We start from the raw sequence: 15,047 nt of genomic DNA on the forward strand, positions 1-15,047 counted from the left end.
TTTCAGCATCATTGGTCATTCAAGAAATGCAAATTAAAACAACACTGAGATTCCATTTCACTCCAGCAAGAATGGTTATCATCAAGAAATCAATTGATAACAAATTCTGGAAAGGCTGTGGGGGAAAAGGAACCCTTCTCCACTGCTGGTGGGAGTGTAGATTGCTGCAACCACTGTGAAAATCTATAGAGAGAATCCTCAAAAACTTAGGATAAGAGGTCTCATTTGATCCACCTATTCCCCTTCAGGGTATATTCCCAGAAGAACTAAAACATTGTACTGCAGTGACATATGTTCACCCATGTTTAGAGCAGCACAATTTGTAATAGCTAAATCTGGGAAACAGCCCAAATGTCCATCAACTGAGGAATACATAAAACTGATGTGGTATTTGTAGGGAGTGGGTAAAGCTGGAAATTGGTCACACGTGTAGGGACAAGGGAGGGTTGGTCCAAGAACAAAGAGTTCCTGAGGCAATCAAGCTGCTTCAGCCCAGAAAAACACCTTGCCCAAGACAATCCCAGCATGTGTCACATCATACTAACTTTGTCAAATGTATAAATAAATGCCTCTATGGTGGTTGAGCAGTTTCCTTTCCTGCCATTTGGAGAGAGAGGGCTCCAGCTGACCTCAGCTTTTGTTTTTTATCTTTATTTTTCTCATCCTCTCACCATCCTTCCCCCCAGGAACTTCAAAAGCTGGGCTGATAAGCAGCAGGTATTTTATACAATGGGCTACTACTTAGCCATAAAGTAGGATACACTTGAGACTTTCATAGGTAAATGGATGCAATTTGAAACCTTATTCGTAAGTGAAATAAATAAGACTCACATGTGTAAACATTGAATTGTCTCCTTGGTATGAGAAGTTGGATGAGTAAATAAGGTCTAAAATGTACAATAGATATTGTGAAATGGGAAGAAATTGTTTAAAAGGAAAAAGGAACTAGGATGGGGAATAAGGAATGAAAGGAAGACAAACGGGAGAAAAATGCAAGTTAACTATACTGTTAGTGTCTCTTAGTTCACTGAAAAGGAAGGTTTGTGTTAATATTGATTAGAGAATTTTTTATGCCTATATCTTGTACTCTTAGTAACTACTTTAAAGATGACAATATGACATGCATTAACTATTGTTATTCTCTTATTATTGTGTTATAAAATTTTGTTTTATCTTTTTTCTATAAAAAAGAAATAAAAGCATACATCCACACAAATACTTGTTCATCTACACAAAAGAGAGTATTGTGTAGTAGCATTGTTCACGAGAATCAAAAGTAGGACAACTCAAATGCTCATCAACTAATAAATAGATAAATAAGAATGCAGTGTAGCCATACAATGGAATATTATTTGGTAATAAAAAGAAATGAGGTACTGATCATGCCACAACCTGGATGAATCTTGAGAACCTGACATTAAATTAAAGTAGCTGGACATGATAAAATGTTTTTCCTAAATATATGATTTTATTTTTAGTGGTCAAATGTTTGATTCATGCAGACCTTCTTAGTGTAGTGAACCAGAAATCTTGGCACTGGCTCTGTGCAACTGTATCTACTTTACAGTAAAATTTAATAATTATGAAGACTAATCAATTTCATTATGATTGTTCAGATTTTCCTGGCTACTCTTTCATGTTTGTTCTTCCATTTCAATACAGTAAGTCCTTGGCTTATAAATACTTAAGTTGTGAACTTTTGAAGGTATGAACAGACCTTGCATTAGGAACATAGATGTGAATGAATCATGGAAGTAACTCACATGTCTGCTGGACACTGTTACACTTGTGCTGCTGCGTGCTTACTGTAAAGTGCCATAGTATACAGTAGTGCAGTGCTCAATCAGAGCCCAGGATGTCTAGAAGCAAGAGGAAAACCAGTGGTGATGTGGAGGGGACTGCTAGGAAACACAAAGCAATAACTATAGAAACAAAAGTTAAAATACAGTAACTGTAAAAAAGTAAAACATCTATTTACAGTGGTACTGTACTGTGTCACCATTTTTAGGTAATTGTAAAAGGATAGTATATAATTTATGTGTGTGTGTGGTTTTTTTTTTATTCTTTACTTTGTATATTTGTGTCAGTGGTGTATAAGACTCACTTTGTCAGATTTACAAATGAATCTGACTTACAAACATTCTCCTAGATTGTAAATTGGGGGACTTATGGTATTAATATCATTTTGTCAGGAATCTGAGGCTGGGGATGTAGCTCAGTGACATAAGTGCCTGCCTGTCAAGTGCAAGGTCCTGAGTTACTGAAAATAAAATAAAACAAGAAGAACCTGAAAATGACCTGGTTTAGATTGAAAATTTGTGGATTAATATGAGAAAACATAGCACTTTTAAAATAAAAAATTTTTGTGTGTAAAAACATAATATGGCTTTTCATTTATGCCAGCCTTCTTTTATGTCTCTCAATAGGACCTTACCCTTTTTCCCATGTAGACCCTGAACATTTCCTATTTTTGTAATGAAGCTCCATGGTACAATAGTTACATGCAGGGGCTCTGGAGCCAGATTATTCAAATCTCAGCTCAGGCACCTCCTGGCTATGTGACTTTGCAGAAACCTCTAATTACCCCAGTTTTCTTATCTCTAAAATGGAAATGACAGAATTTATATCACAGGTATGTTGTAAGGGGTAACATGAGATTGTTTATGAGAATTAACAAGAGGTTGCCTATGGAAGGTTCCTGGTTCATTGCAACCAATGTTATTATATAAAAGGAAATTTTAAATAACCATAAATGAAGGCTAACAACCAATAACACATTTTCGGTGGGAATTTAAAAGTTATACAGTATTGAAAAGACAGTTAGGTAGTACTCATCCAAAACTTTGAATATGTATCCCTTTGGCCCAGTAATTTCAGTTCCAGAAATGTTATCTAGCTGTGGTGGCACACGCCTGTAATGCCAGCACTTGGGAGGAAGGAGGACTGCCACAGTTCAAGGCCAGTCTGGATAGTGAGACACTGTCTCAAAAAATAAATGTTACCCACATGTTTTACAAAATTTAACTTTCAAAGTCCTCCAACAAAACCATCAAGAACACACCTGTAGTTGTGCTATTTCTCAAGAGAAGGGTATTAAAATGAACATATTATAGGATTTGAGCTTTAATTAGATAATTCTAGAGATAATCTACAGAGTGCTCCAGATTGTGTACTATCAGAAAAAGTGAGCAATTCTATAACTGATGTCTCAATATTATCTATAAGTATGGTAGACTACAGTGAAGATAAAGTTACACCTAATAAAGAATTAGTAGTCTCTCATTTAGCAAGAGAGGTAGGCATTTGCTATTTTGTTGTACAATGTTCTTCTCTGAACTGGCTGTTCTGTGAGATATTTGTGGAAAACAGCATGATTAGCTGGAGCATGGTATCAGTTTATAAAAATATTGAGGACTACTACTTCAGCTCTTTTCTTTAGTTAGTGGGAGTGATTTGATTTTCATTCTCATAATATACTTGTACTTTTTATTGTTTTTCATAGAAAGTAAAGACCAAAGTCCAGTCTACTAGGTCAGAGGATATTCTCCCAATAAAATGATGAGACCTCAAAGAGCATGAGGCAAACATGGAATGACATCCTGAAATATTAAGTGAAAACAGCTGCATAACATTATACATGCTGTAAAGAGTATGTTTAACATACATACATGCTTATGTATTCATGGAAAATATGTGAACACATGTCACAAATCTTATCAAAATGGTGGTTATTTCTGTAACATGGGATAATATGAAAAGGACAAGGTACTAAACTGTTAATATACATTTATAACTTTTAAAATCTAAATATCGAATTATTTTGATAGAAATGTTTTTTAAATGTGATGCAAATAAATCCAGTTTTAATATTCAGTGATGCAATTTTTCTTTATTATAAATGGAAGCAATCTCAGAGCCTGTTTATTAGCACTCTTATACTGTAAAAATAATTTCATGTGGCCATTTCTCCAGAGACCTATTTCATTCAGGTAACTGTCAGAGAATGCCTATTGAGAAACAACATTTCCCATCTTTCTCTCGCGTATAACATTAGCAGTGGCGTTTCAGAACGTCAATCATTAAGGTAACTAATTGATACTGGATTACATTAAGTTTGGAAGAGCACTAGTCTATGCTTCCAACACAGAGTATTAACAATCCTATATAATGAAAATCAAGAAATCTGAGTTTTAACAGGCGCTGAATCAAGGATGAGAAGAGTAAGTTCTTAGAGTGAAATCCAAATATCTCAGAAATAGGTTCCTCTAATACCAACTTCTCTGTATGTAAACATGGAGTGAATTTATTTCTCCAAGCTACTGTCTGCTTTACTCAGTCAGATTCCCTTTCCTACTGCAGAGGGGGTTCCCTGACTGTACTGCAGCCTGGCCCATAATTCTTTCTATAGAAATGTAGCCCAGAGAGCATTCCAGTCTCCGTGAAGCAGCTCTTCCCTTGCCCTAGAGCCGACTGACCTTGCTCTCTATGGGTCTCTCTCCACCCTCATGCTCCCCTCACACACACTCCCCTGCTTCCTGCTCCTCTGCCATCAGGACAGGTAGGAGTGTAGCACGAGTGCTTCTTTATGGGGCCACATACCCTTTCCCTACTTGGTCTTGAAGCTCCTTCAACCTCAACAGCTTGTGACAGAGGTGGCCAGTAGGGGTAACTTGGGTCCTGTCTCTTTTCTCATAGGCAACACAGTTTATCTAGCCATAGAATCACTGTAGCCTGGGGTATAAGTGACCCTACCAGTGTGGATACAATCCAAAGTATCTCCTGAGACAATGACAAGCCCTCTTAGATGAATGCATCTTCTCAATTACACCCAACTATAGGCAAAATGCCACATATTTTGATGCACATGTATTTCTCCTCACTGGAATGGTCCCCAGCATACCTGCAGCCCACAGTCACATCTCCTACCCTGATGAGCATGGACACTAACACACAGGGTCTACCTTCAGTCTTTTGGGGAAACATTACTCTCTTTCTACCCGATCACACTATCTTCCACTCTCTCCTAGATTCTTCCCAGGCTCCCTAGCTTTGGTGACAGGACCAGAAGCCCTAGTTTAGTTGCCCTTTGACATAGTTACTTTTCTTATTGCTAAGCAAGATACCCAACTCCCAGAGTTAAAAGAAGAAAGGTTTATTTTGGCTCACAGTTTGTAGAAGTTTCAGTTGATAGTTGGCTGGCTCCAAGGAAGAGGAGCATCAAAGAGGAGAAATAGTTCATGGTGTGCAGAAGGGAGGAAGGCAGCAAAGCAGCAAAGTTACAATAGCAGCCCTCTTTCTGTCCCTTATATTCTATCCAGGCTACATGTTCTCAGAGTGGGCAGCACTCATACCCACGGTGGGCTTTTCCATTATCCACACTCAGAACTATGTCAGACCAATCAGTGGACTAATTTAGTAAGCACATACCCTTTATCCCAACATCACACACTTTAGATCCAACCACTTCTGAAAAGCCCTGCCTATGACTACATGAGACTTTGTGGGAACAGCTAGATACAAGGCAAAACACTCTCCAACTGCAGATGAAAATGACAGACTGTTGTATTGTTTATATTATGATCAATTTCCTCAGCAAACTCCCATCCCTTATCAAGCCACAGAGGTATAAGAAGGGCACAGAGCATCTAGTTTTTCTTTGCAAGCACTACGCTGTCCCAGGAGGCAATTTCTTCCTGTCCAGATCCCAAAATCAAGTTTGAGTGCACACATATAATGGGCAGGGACTGCTGGCAGTTGCTAAAGTGAGTCCCATTCACAAACCCAATAGAAAATTGCTGTTTTCTCAGCTTAGAGTGTGGGCTAATGAGCATTTGTTGCTTTCAGCTAATGATTCATCCCCAGCTCCAGGAAGAAAACAAAACAGATCTCATTTGATATCTTTGCTCTTTCTGGGGGTTCAAAAGCCTTGCCTCTTCTCCTCTGTCTGGTCAGTACCATCCTCTCAGTGCCTCATTTCCTGTTCTAATTCTGCTCCTGATAGAGGTTTCTCTGGCACCCTGTCTTTCATGTTTTCATAGTTTTGCACAGCACCATAGAAGATCAAATAAAAGACTTAACTATTATAATAGGTACTTAGTTATTATAAATATGCATGTGGACAAGCTGTGTAGCCTCTGTACTAATTTTTGTGATCCTCCTTCCACCTAGATTTTCATTCTTCTAGATTTCATTGACCTAGATTTCCATTTGCTTCTTTGTACCACAATTCTCAATAATTATTCCTGGTGTGCTTTATGTCAATGATCTGATGATCTCAGAAGGTCAGCCCTAAAACCATTAATGTCCTAGTGCTCTGCTTAAACAAAAGACATGGAGACCCATGCCTTTAAGCTGTAATCTTGAGACTGCTTTCTCAGTAATTCATATAAGGAATGTGAATCTTTCTTAACATAGTATGGTAGAAGTTTAAAGGTTGTTAAATTGTATCATTCTTTTATTCTTGAGATATAGTTCAAGGGACTCTTTTGTGAAAATAATTGGAAATTGAGGCAATAATTTGGAAAGTAAATTTTCAGTCACTTAAGTATTTCAAACTTGCAAACTTAACTTTTCCCTGTTAGTTATTCCAAATTGTCACTTGAAAGTGTAAATACTCACGCTGCTTGGGTACGAGTGAGATGGGTTTTCCCCCAAGTTGCCCTAATAAAGGTCACAAGTACATCCACTCCCTACAAGGCCTCCTACTGTATTTGCAGAACCCCATCAATACTCCTTCAAATGTTCATAAATCCACATGACCTCCCTGGGTCCCTTCTAACTCCAAATCTGTGCATTTACAAGCATATCACAGAATTATTAAAAAGCTTTTGCACAACAAAAGAAATCACCAACAGAGTGAAAAGACAACCCACAGAGTGGGGAAAAATTATGGCCCCTCAGACAAAGGACTTATATCTAGAACATATAAAGAATTGAAAAAATCCAACCCTCCAAATTCAAAGACCCAATCCAAAATGGGCATCAGAGATCAATACACACTTCTCAGATGAAAAAATACAAATAGCAAATAAATGCATGAAAAATGTTCAACATCATCGGTCATCTGAGAAATGAAAATTAAAACAACACTGAGATTCCATCTCACCCCAGAAAGAATGGCTATCATCAAGAAATCAGCTGACAACAAATGCTGGAGGGGCTATGGGGAAAAAGGAACCCTTCTCCACTGTTGGTGGGAGTGTAGACTGGTGCAACTACTGTGGACATCAGTGTGGAGATTCCTTAAAAAACCAGGATTAGAAGTCCTATTCAACCCAGCTGTTCCCCTTCAGGGTATCTTCCCAGAAGAATTAAAACATTGCACCACAGTGATATATGTGCACCCATTTTATAGCAGCACCATTTATAATAGCTAAATCTGGGAAACACCCCAAATGTCCATCAACCAAGGAATGGATAAAAAAGATGTGGGTTTTTATTATGTAATAGAGCACTACTCAGCCATAAAGAAGGATAAACTGGAGACTTTCATAGGTAAATGGTTGTAACTCGCGATCATACTCATAAGTGAAAGAAATCAGACTCATATGTGGAAACATCATATTGTCTCACTAGTGTGAGAAACTAAATGAGTAAATAAGATCCAAACTATACAAGAGATATTGTGAATTGGGAAGAAACTGTTCAAAAGAAAAGCAAACTGTGATGTGTAAAAGGAGAAAAGCAGAAAGGGAAAAAGAAAAATATATTTATACACAAGATAATTAAGATAGTTAAGCAGCTAGTTTCTCTTAGTTCATTGCAAAGGAACAGTTGTGCTAATATTGTTTGGACAAGATATCATGCCTATATCTCGTACTCTGAATAACTGCTATGAAGACAACAATATGCAATGTGTTAATTATTGTAACTCTCCTACTAACCTGTTTTAAAACTATATTTTATTGTTATTTTTATTTTTTCTCATTAAAATAACAAAGATATAAGCAAACTGTGCCTACCAGAAGAGCACTGGACTGATTATTAGAAAGTAACTTTAAATCAATGCTAGATGAATATAATGAAAGTGCCTGATCAGTCCTCAAGGTCAAAATTGTGAAGACATCTCTCTCTCTCTCTCTCTCTCTCTCTCTCTCTCACACACACACACACACACACACACAATGAAAATTAAAAAAAAAAAACAGAAAAACAACATGGCATCTCTACAGGTTAGTGGTGTTTCGCTAATCATTTATTAATGAACGGTAGCATTTTAATTCTTTTTTTAAAGCTTTCTTCTCCCACTAAAATAAATAATGCACAAGGAGGAAACTGAAAATGAATTTTGCACATTAAAAATTAATTAACCCTATTCTTTTCTGTGCCCTCACTGTCTAAGCCTAAGTTTGCTACTTCAACATCAGAAATGAACATTATGTCTGGATCAATCAGTACGTAAGGACAGACACTTCATAATATAATCACCTCTTAAATTTCTTACCTAGCTCCAGGAGTCACAACAGACGAGGCTTATCCACCTGTCCCAAAATGCCAAAGAGATGGGCGTAGAAGGGTAGAAAGGGCAGCTTTCATTGGTGTGGCTATGCCTGGAAGAACAGATAAAAAGGTTCAAGATTTGTCGTCAAAGGATTGACAGGAACTTTGAAGTTTTATAGAAAAGTGGGGAAAAGGGCCGGGGATGTAGCTCAGCAGCATAAGTGCCTGCCTGGCAAGCCTGAGGTCATGAGTTCAATTCCCCGTATGAGAAAAACGACCAGAAAAGTGGGGAAAAGCAAGGGCTGAAAAATTGTATAACTGGGAGGTTTGTGTAGCTGGCAGAATAGATGACCTTGGTCAAGCCATGGTCTAGCTGATAGTTATTTCAGGACTAGTTCTGCAAGTCAGCACCAGAGAAGTCCTTTTGGGTTGATGGGGACAATCTTGTTCTCACAGCATGATTCCTCTTGCCTAGAACAGCCTCAGTTTTGTCATGGTAAGTGCTTGCAGGGGTCTGGAGTGGAGATATATTTGTGGGAGTGCAGTCTTACTATGAGGTGATCTGTGTAGGAAGTACTAATGGAATCTGAGATGACTGCAGGTTCAAGTCAGTGATTAGAAATAGCTAGGAATTGCTCCAGGGGATCTGGAAAAAGGACATTATAAAAGCTGGCAATTGAATGTGTCCTCAAATCTTGAAAATACCTTAGATACCTTTATATTGGTGCCCTCAGTCTTCAAGGGAGACAAGATAAATTGGGTTATTTCAGGTAATGAACTATGTATTACCAGGTTTTAAAACCTCCTTATGTGATAAATCTGCCTATGTGCAGAGTTAAGCAAGGATCTTACTCAAAGTTGTAAGGTAATAAAGCAATCAGATATAAAATGAAGACAGAGATGTCAAGCTTTATGCTGCTTTCAGTTACGCACGGGGCAACTGCAGGCCCAGTCTCTTTAGTCTCCATTATATCATCTCTTCATACTCACCATGAGGATTAAATTACAATGGTAGTTTCAGTGGGAACATTCAAATCATAGCATTCTCTAGGGAAACAAAAATTGGAGAGTTACAAAACACGAATTTTATACCTCTCAACATGGTCTTTTAATCCCTTTTCACATTTAAAAAAAAAACTTAAATATATATGAATAAATGCATGAATGAATGGCAGATTCAATGGTAGTTCCTCTAGGTCTGTAGTGGTGAACATACGGCACACATGTTATAGTGTATTTCTTTTAAGACAAAAGATGTTAATGTAGTGTCGTTTTTTGTAAAACCTCAGTATTTGGGTTTAATTGTAGTGTTGGCACTTTTCAATAAATAAGTGGGTTTTGGGTTGCAATTTGGCACTTGGTCTCTAAAAGGTTCGCCATCACTGCTCTAGATGGTGCTATCACATCTCTATTCTACTTTAGAAATTCATCAGTAGATCATTATCTAAACTGCAGGCAATGTCTCTCAGAGGGTGATCCGTACAATATTAACTCAGGAGAGTCTTTTGATCTGCCAATTCCTGGGCCCCATCTCAGAACTAAGAATCCAAAGTTTTGGTGGGCAAAGAATCTACATGATCACCGAGCAACCCAGTTGGTTTATATTTATGCAAATACCCCATCTTTCAGTTTGCCATCTTAATTACAAATACTATCTCAAAGATTTAGTAGACCTTGTAAAGCAAAACTAGGAACACTGAAACATTTTAAAGTACTGTATACATATTTTTTTTAAAATTCCACACACTAGATAGTAAATTCTGATGAGAAAAGTTAGTTTGATAATCAGGACTGGCTTTAGGGAAAATGTAAGTTTCCATTGTGAAGCCAAATTTTCCATTTATTTTCAGAAACTTCATTTCTCCTTTCTCAGCTTTCATGCAATTCCTTGTTCCACAACCCTTGGGTCTTTATCCCTTGTAAGCCATCTTACCTAGCATTAACCAATTAAAAAGAAAAAAAAAGCAATCACACATGCTGGTCAATATGCAAAACCTGCCAAATCTAGTTGGAAAGAATCCAGGCACTTAAATATTTTTCTTTATCCATCTATCTATTTATTCATTCAAAATACATGTTATTGAATGTCAAGAAAAGTAGAAAAATGAATATATAACCCATATTTTTAAGAAAAATTGTGCAGAAGTTAGAAGTTAAGAACTTGTAGCATATTCTGTCAAAGATAGATCATTGCTTCATAAGCCTATCCAAGCAATATTTCTTAGGAATATTCCTGTTTGTGTCATTTACTCTTAATTAAAACCTTAGATTCTGTGAGGTTACATGTTAACTTACAGATCTCAGGACACTAGTGGTTAGAAGCCAAGGATGCTAGTAAATATTGTACAACATAAAATTTTCTCTGCAATAAGTAATTCTCTGGTCCAAAAAGTCAATAGCACTGAGATTGAGAAACATTATTCCAAAAAAATCAATAGCTATTGATTTGGGAACTGAGAACTTTGCCCCCCATGGTTAGAGCACTCTTAGTGGTTTAGAATGAGTTACAATGGGGGCTGGGGATTTAGCTCAGCGGCAAAGCGCCTGCCTGGCAAGTGCAAGGTCGTGAGTTCGGTTCCCGGTACCGGAGAAAAACCAAAAAAAAAAAAAAAAGAATGAGTTACATTGGGTGGAAGATCAAGCACCCAATGATTGAGATAAGAAACTTCTCAAATTTTTGATAGAGAAGGATGTTAAATAAAGTAATAACACAAAAATGGAGGCAGGGTTAGAGAAAGTTTTTTTTAAAGTATAATTGGCCATATCGAAGTATTTTAAAGTATTTGAATCAACTGAAAATTTCATTTTTCATTTAATGTTCAATGTCTTTGAGCTATAATCTAAGCCACAATAGCAATGTATTATTTTATAGTTTATCTTTAAAAATAGAAAAAAATAATACTGCTATTTCTGCTCATAGCTCATAATTTCAAACACTTAGTAACGGAAAATAATGAAAGCACCTTGATGTCTAAAGCTGTATTCTCACAATGAAATATTTTACAAAAATCCTTTACACTACTGATTGCTCCTCTGCAAAGTCTGTTTCTGTATATAAGTACCCAAATTATTCAAGTTAATTTATTGTTTCATTTTTTAATAAAGAAGACATCCCTGGAGTTGTACTGTGACTGGCTGCGTACTATACCCAGAAGATTCCCCTTAGCTCCTTCTGATACTAAGAGAAATGTAAAGTCATTATTGTTAAATTGTCTTGGTTGCTTTCTGTTTTTTAAGGAGGTTTGTTTTTAAGGTAGGTTTGTTTTGCCTCCTGAGAAACTCAAAGAGCCCTATGTTGAATGAACAGTTGTTTTCTTGTTGGAAATCTAGCAGAGCCAGTGGCTGGTGGGAAGAATTCCTTTCTGCACTAGCTAGTAAGCAGATGCCATAGCTGGAGAGTAGGGCTTCTCTATTTTCTTTGGACATTGGATAGTTATGAGCTGCTGCTGGAACTGGGGGAACAAGTCCACTATTTTTTTTAGTTTGTAAATGGGACCAGTCAAGGCCATAACAGATAAGTGATTTCCTAACATCAGCAGTCTGTCAGACTTCAGCTAAAAGCCATACTGCATGTGTCATACAGATAAAAAAGAATTTTATAGGTTTATTTAATGTGGTATAATTTTCATAATAATATATGCCCCCTGTTCTAAGCAATCCAACATTAATTACGTTGAATCACAATATGTATGGAGTAACTTTCACTTTATTCTTTTTTTGTTGTTGTTCTTTGGTTTTGATTTTTTCCGGTACCAGGAATCAAACTCAGGACCTTGTGCTTGCCAGGCAGGTGCTGTGGCGCTGAGTGAAATCCCCAGCCCCAACTTTCACTTTATGAAACAGGCTTTCTTCTAAAATCATTCCAGTGGTGGGTTTCATTTTTCATTTTTTTCTCTAGATTCACTTCTCTGAATCAGAGTCCAAGTATGTGTCTTAATTATAATGTCAAGAATACAACTGAATAAAATGCAAATTTTTATAATGGTTGGTTAATGTGCTTCTATTTTAATATTTGAGATTTATACTACAGATTTATTTGTACACCAAGAGGCACTTTCTATAACTGAATTTCTTGAACAAGATCTGCTTCTGAGGAGAAAATCGGTTTTTTTGCATAATCTAGGGAAAGTGGTTCTAGAAAACTGCTAGACCTAATTTGTCCTAGTGGAATATTATGCAAAACTGTTTTACCAGACCAGCCAAAAATGAAATCTTTTGTTCTATTATAAAGAAAACTGCCCAATGGTTTTAACTTATTTTTGTTCACATGTATTTTACCAATATTTTGTTTGATGACTTTCTCTAAGATTTCTTGCAGCTCAGAACAAGTTTCTTCACCTTGCAAAGCCTCAGTCTCCTCACCAGTAGTGTTTACCTCACTGAATTGTTGAGAAGATAGAATGAGGTAATTCATATAAAGCAAAGGGCAGGAAAACTGGATAGAAGCCTCAATAAATGATTTTGCTATGGCTGCTCCTGCTGTTGTTTACTCTCCCTCCAGTTTACAGTTCTGATTTGGGATTCAGTTACCTCTGGTTTGCTCAGTTCCAATCCCTGCTTTTTATACATTTAGCCTAAGGACCTCACCAGCTATTCTCTTTCTCTCTCTCTCTGTCCATCTATTCCCCATTTTATCTCTCTCAATATCCTTCAATCCCTGTCAACAGGTAACAGATGTTCTTAATTTTTTTTTTCCAGTACCAGGAATCGAACTCAGGACCTTGCACCTGCCAGGCAGGTGCTGTGCCGCTGAGCTAAATCCTCAGCCCCAGATGTTCTTAATTTTAAAACAGTATCTTTATCTAGTGTACTTAGCACTAAACTGCTGTGTTTCCTTAGCTCCAGGTTAGATATAAAGGTCGATTTTGCTGTTTCAGATAGAAGCATTCAGTGGTGCCTATCTAGGTAACTCAGCCCTGAGTTTATAAATGAAGGAATTGAGGCTGTAAATTTAAAAATGTGTGATCATGGCATCTCCCCTGACAGGTAAGTATGTAAATTTAAAAATTCGGAGGGCAAAAAGAATAGCATCCTGGAATGTGAGTTGTATTTGACCATTAATAGTCCTTGACCTTTTAAGTAAATTCTGTATCAAATTTCTAACAACAAAAAATGTATATCATGTGAAGAAAACGGAGACAAAACTCTTGATCAACTTCTAACTAAGCAGTTCATTCTCCTTTGATGTTCTATTTGCTGAGTAATTTGACAGATGGTTAAGAATTTGGGAATAACTGAAGAAGGAATGCGAAAACAGGACGGTTCACTACGCAGTATATTTCAGCCCTATTACAGGGCTGAAACTAGTTTCGTCAATTGCTTTCTGGAAATAAAACCACTTAGATAAAACCCTAAAACAAAGCAAAACTACTGGCACATTACTACTATTGGAAGGACTATAAAAGTTTCTGCTTTTTCCTCAAGTATACGTATTACTTTCAAGGAAATGTTTTCCAATATTTACCTCAGTGGATTCCTGGAAAAGCTTACATTTAAGTATTTAAAGTTTTTTTAAAGTTCACTGAAGAGACTGGTTTCTTTTGTATTAAAATCTTGTAAAAAGTAAAAAATATTGTTAAAGGTGAAACCCACTGCTTCCTTGCGTGACTTATCTGTATTGTGTCCTGGCGAAAAAAGCAAATATTAGCTTTTATACCAAAACAGGAATGACAGCGGTTTTGTAGATGGGAATGTTTACTAGCTTTGAACCTGACAGGTGAAGTACTAGTCTCTTCTCTGCTTTCAGTAAAATGAGGGTGGTGAGGCTTATTTAATGCAGCTTGCTCAACACTCAGAAAAAAATCACTAGAGATGAAATCCCCAAATGTCCATCAGAAATAGCATATGGATTGTACAAATAGCCTCTGGCTCCTTACAGAACAGGGGTGTGTGTGTGTGTGTGTGTGTGTGTGTGTGTGTGTGTGTTCTAGTTGTTCAGTATATGGGTGGGGAATTTAGTAATTCAGACTAAATTCTATACAAACCTAAATTTAAAACAATCAGTAGCCATGTCCAGGGTGAGGGCAAGAGAGAAAGGACGGACCTGTGAACAGTTTTTCATTGCTTATTTGCTCCAGTTACTTATTATTATACAAACCACAGAAAGTGAAGTTGGGGAAGACTTGAATGCTAGTCATCTGAGAGGACAGCGATTTCTATCCAAAGGTAAGTAGGACTGGAGGGAAGCCAAGACACTGGGAGTATCTCTCACTGAAAGCGCACGAGAGCTTAAGTCAGGAAAACAGGGCTGTTGACACGATTAGCAACCGGTGCAAGCCGTGACGTGCGTCTGCGCTTGCCTGTCTCGCAGAGCGAAGTTCAAGGCGGTGGCTCCCGAGGAGTCCGCAAGAAAGGCTGCCTCGGGGAGAGGCGGAGGCGGGGAGCGGGCAGGGGCCCGGGAGGCGGCAGTGATGGGCCAGAGGACGCGCGAGGACAGGCGTGGTGGCCTCAAGCCCCGGCGCCGCGGTGCGGAAGGGACGCACTGAGGGCGGAGGCAGCTGAGCCTCACACTCGGCGCGGGCCGGGCGGCCGGGGGAGCGCAGCTCACTCCTCGGAGAAAAGCGCGCTCGCGCCGGGCCCGGCGGGCCCAGTCCCAGCGGGAGGAGGCG

The 15,047-nt window shown here is 37.9% G+C and overlaps 1 protein-coding gene and 1 long non-coding RNA gene across 2 annotated transcripts in view; one reads left to right on the forward strand and one right to left on the reverse strand.

Moving 5' to 3' along the window:
• Positions 1-9,491, reverse strand: part of LOC106149258 — a 44,205-nt gene extending 34,714 nt beyond the window's left edge. The window contains exons 1-2 of the long non-coding RNA XR_001235309.1: positions 9,430-9,491; positions 8,444-8,549 (exon numbers count right to left, since the gene is read on the reverse strand). This is a non-coding gene — a long non-coding RNA (uncharacterized LOC106149258). The remainder of the gene's footprint in view (positions 1-8,443; positions 8,550-9,429) is intronic.
• Positions 9,492-14,515: 5,024 nt separating this feature from the next.
• The window catches only part of Rmdn2 (regulator of microtubule dynamics 2), a 65,865-nt gene continuing 65,333 nt past the window's right edge, over positions 14,516-15,047 (forward strand). The window contains exon 1 of the mRNA XM_005390880.2: positions 14,516-14,604. The gene's annotated coding sequence lies outside the window, so the exon portion shown is untranslated. The remainder of the gene's footprint in view (positions 14,605-15,047) is intronic.

The sequence above is a fragment of the Chinchilla lanigera genome, unplaced genomic scaffold, assembly GCF_000276665.1.
Source record: "Chinchilla lanigera isolate Chin_1 unplaced genomic scaffold, ChiLan1.0 scaffold00040, whole genome shotgun sequence".
Classification (NCBI taxonomy): domain Eukaryota; kingdom Metazoa; phylum Chordata; class Mammalia; order Rodentia; family Chinchillidae; genus Chinchilla; species Chinchilla lanigera.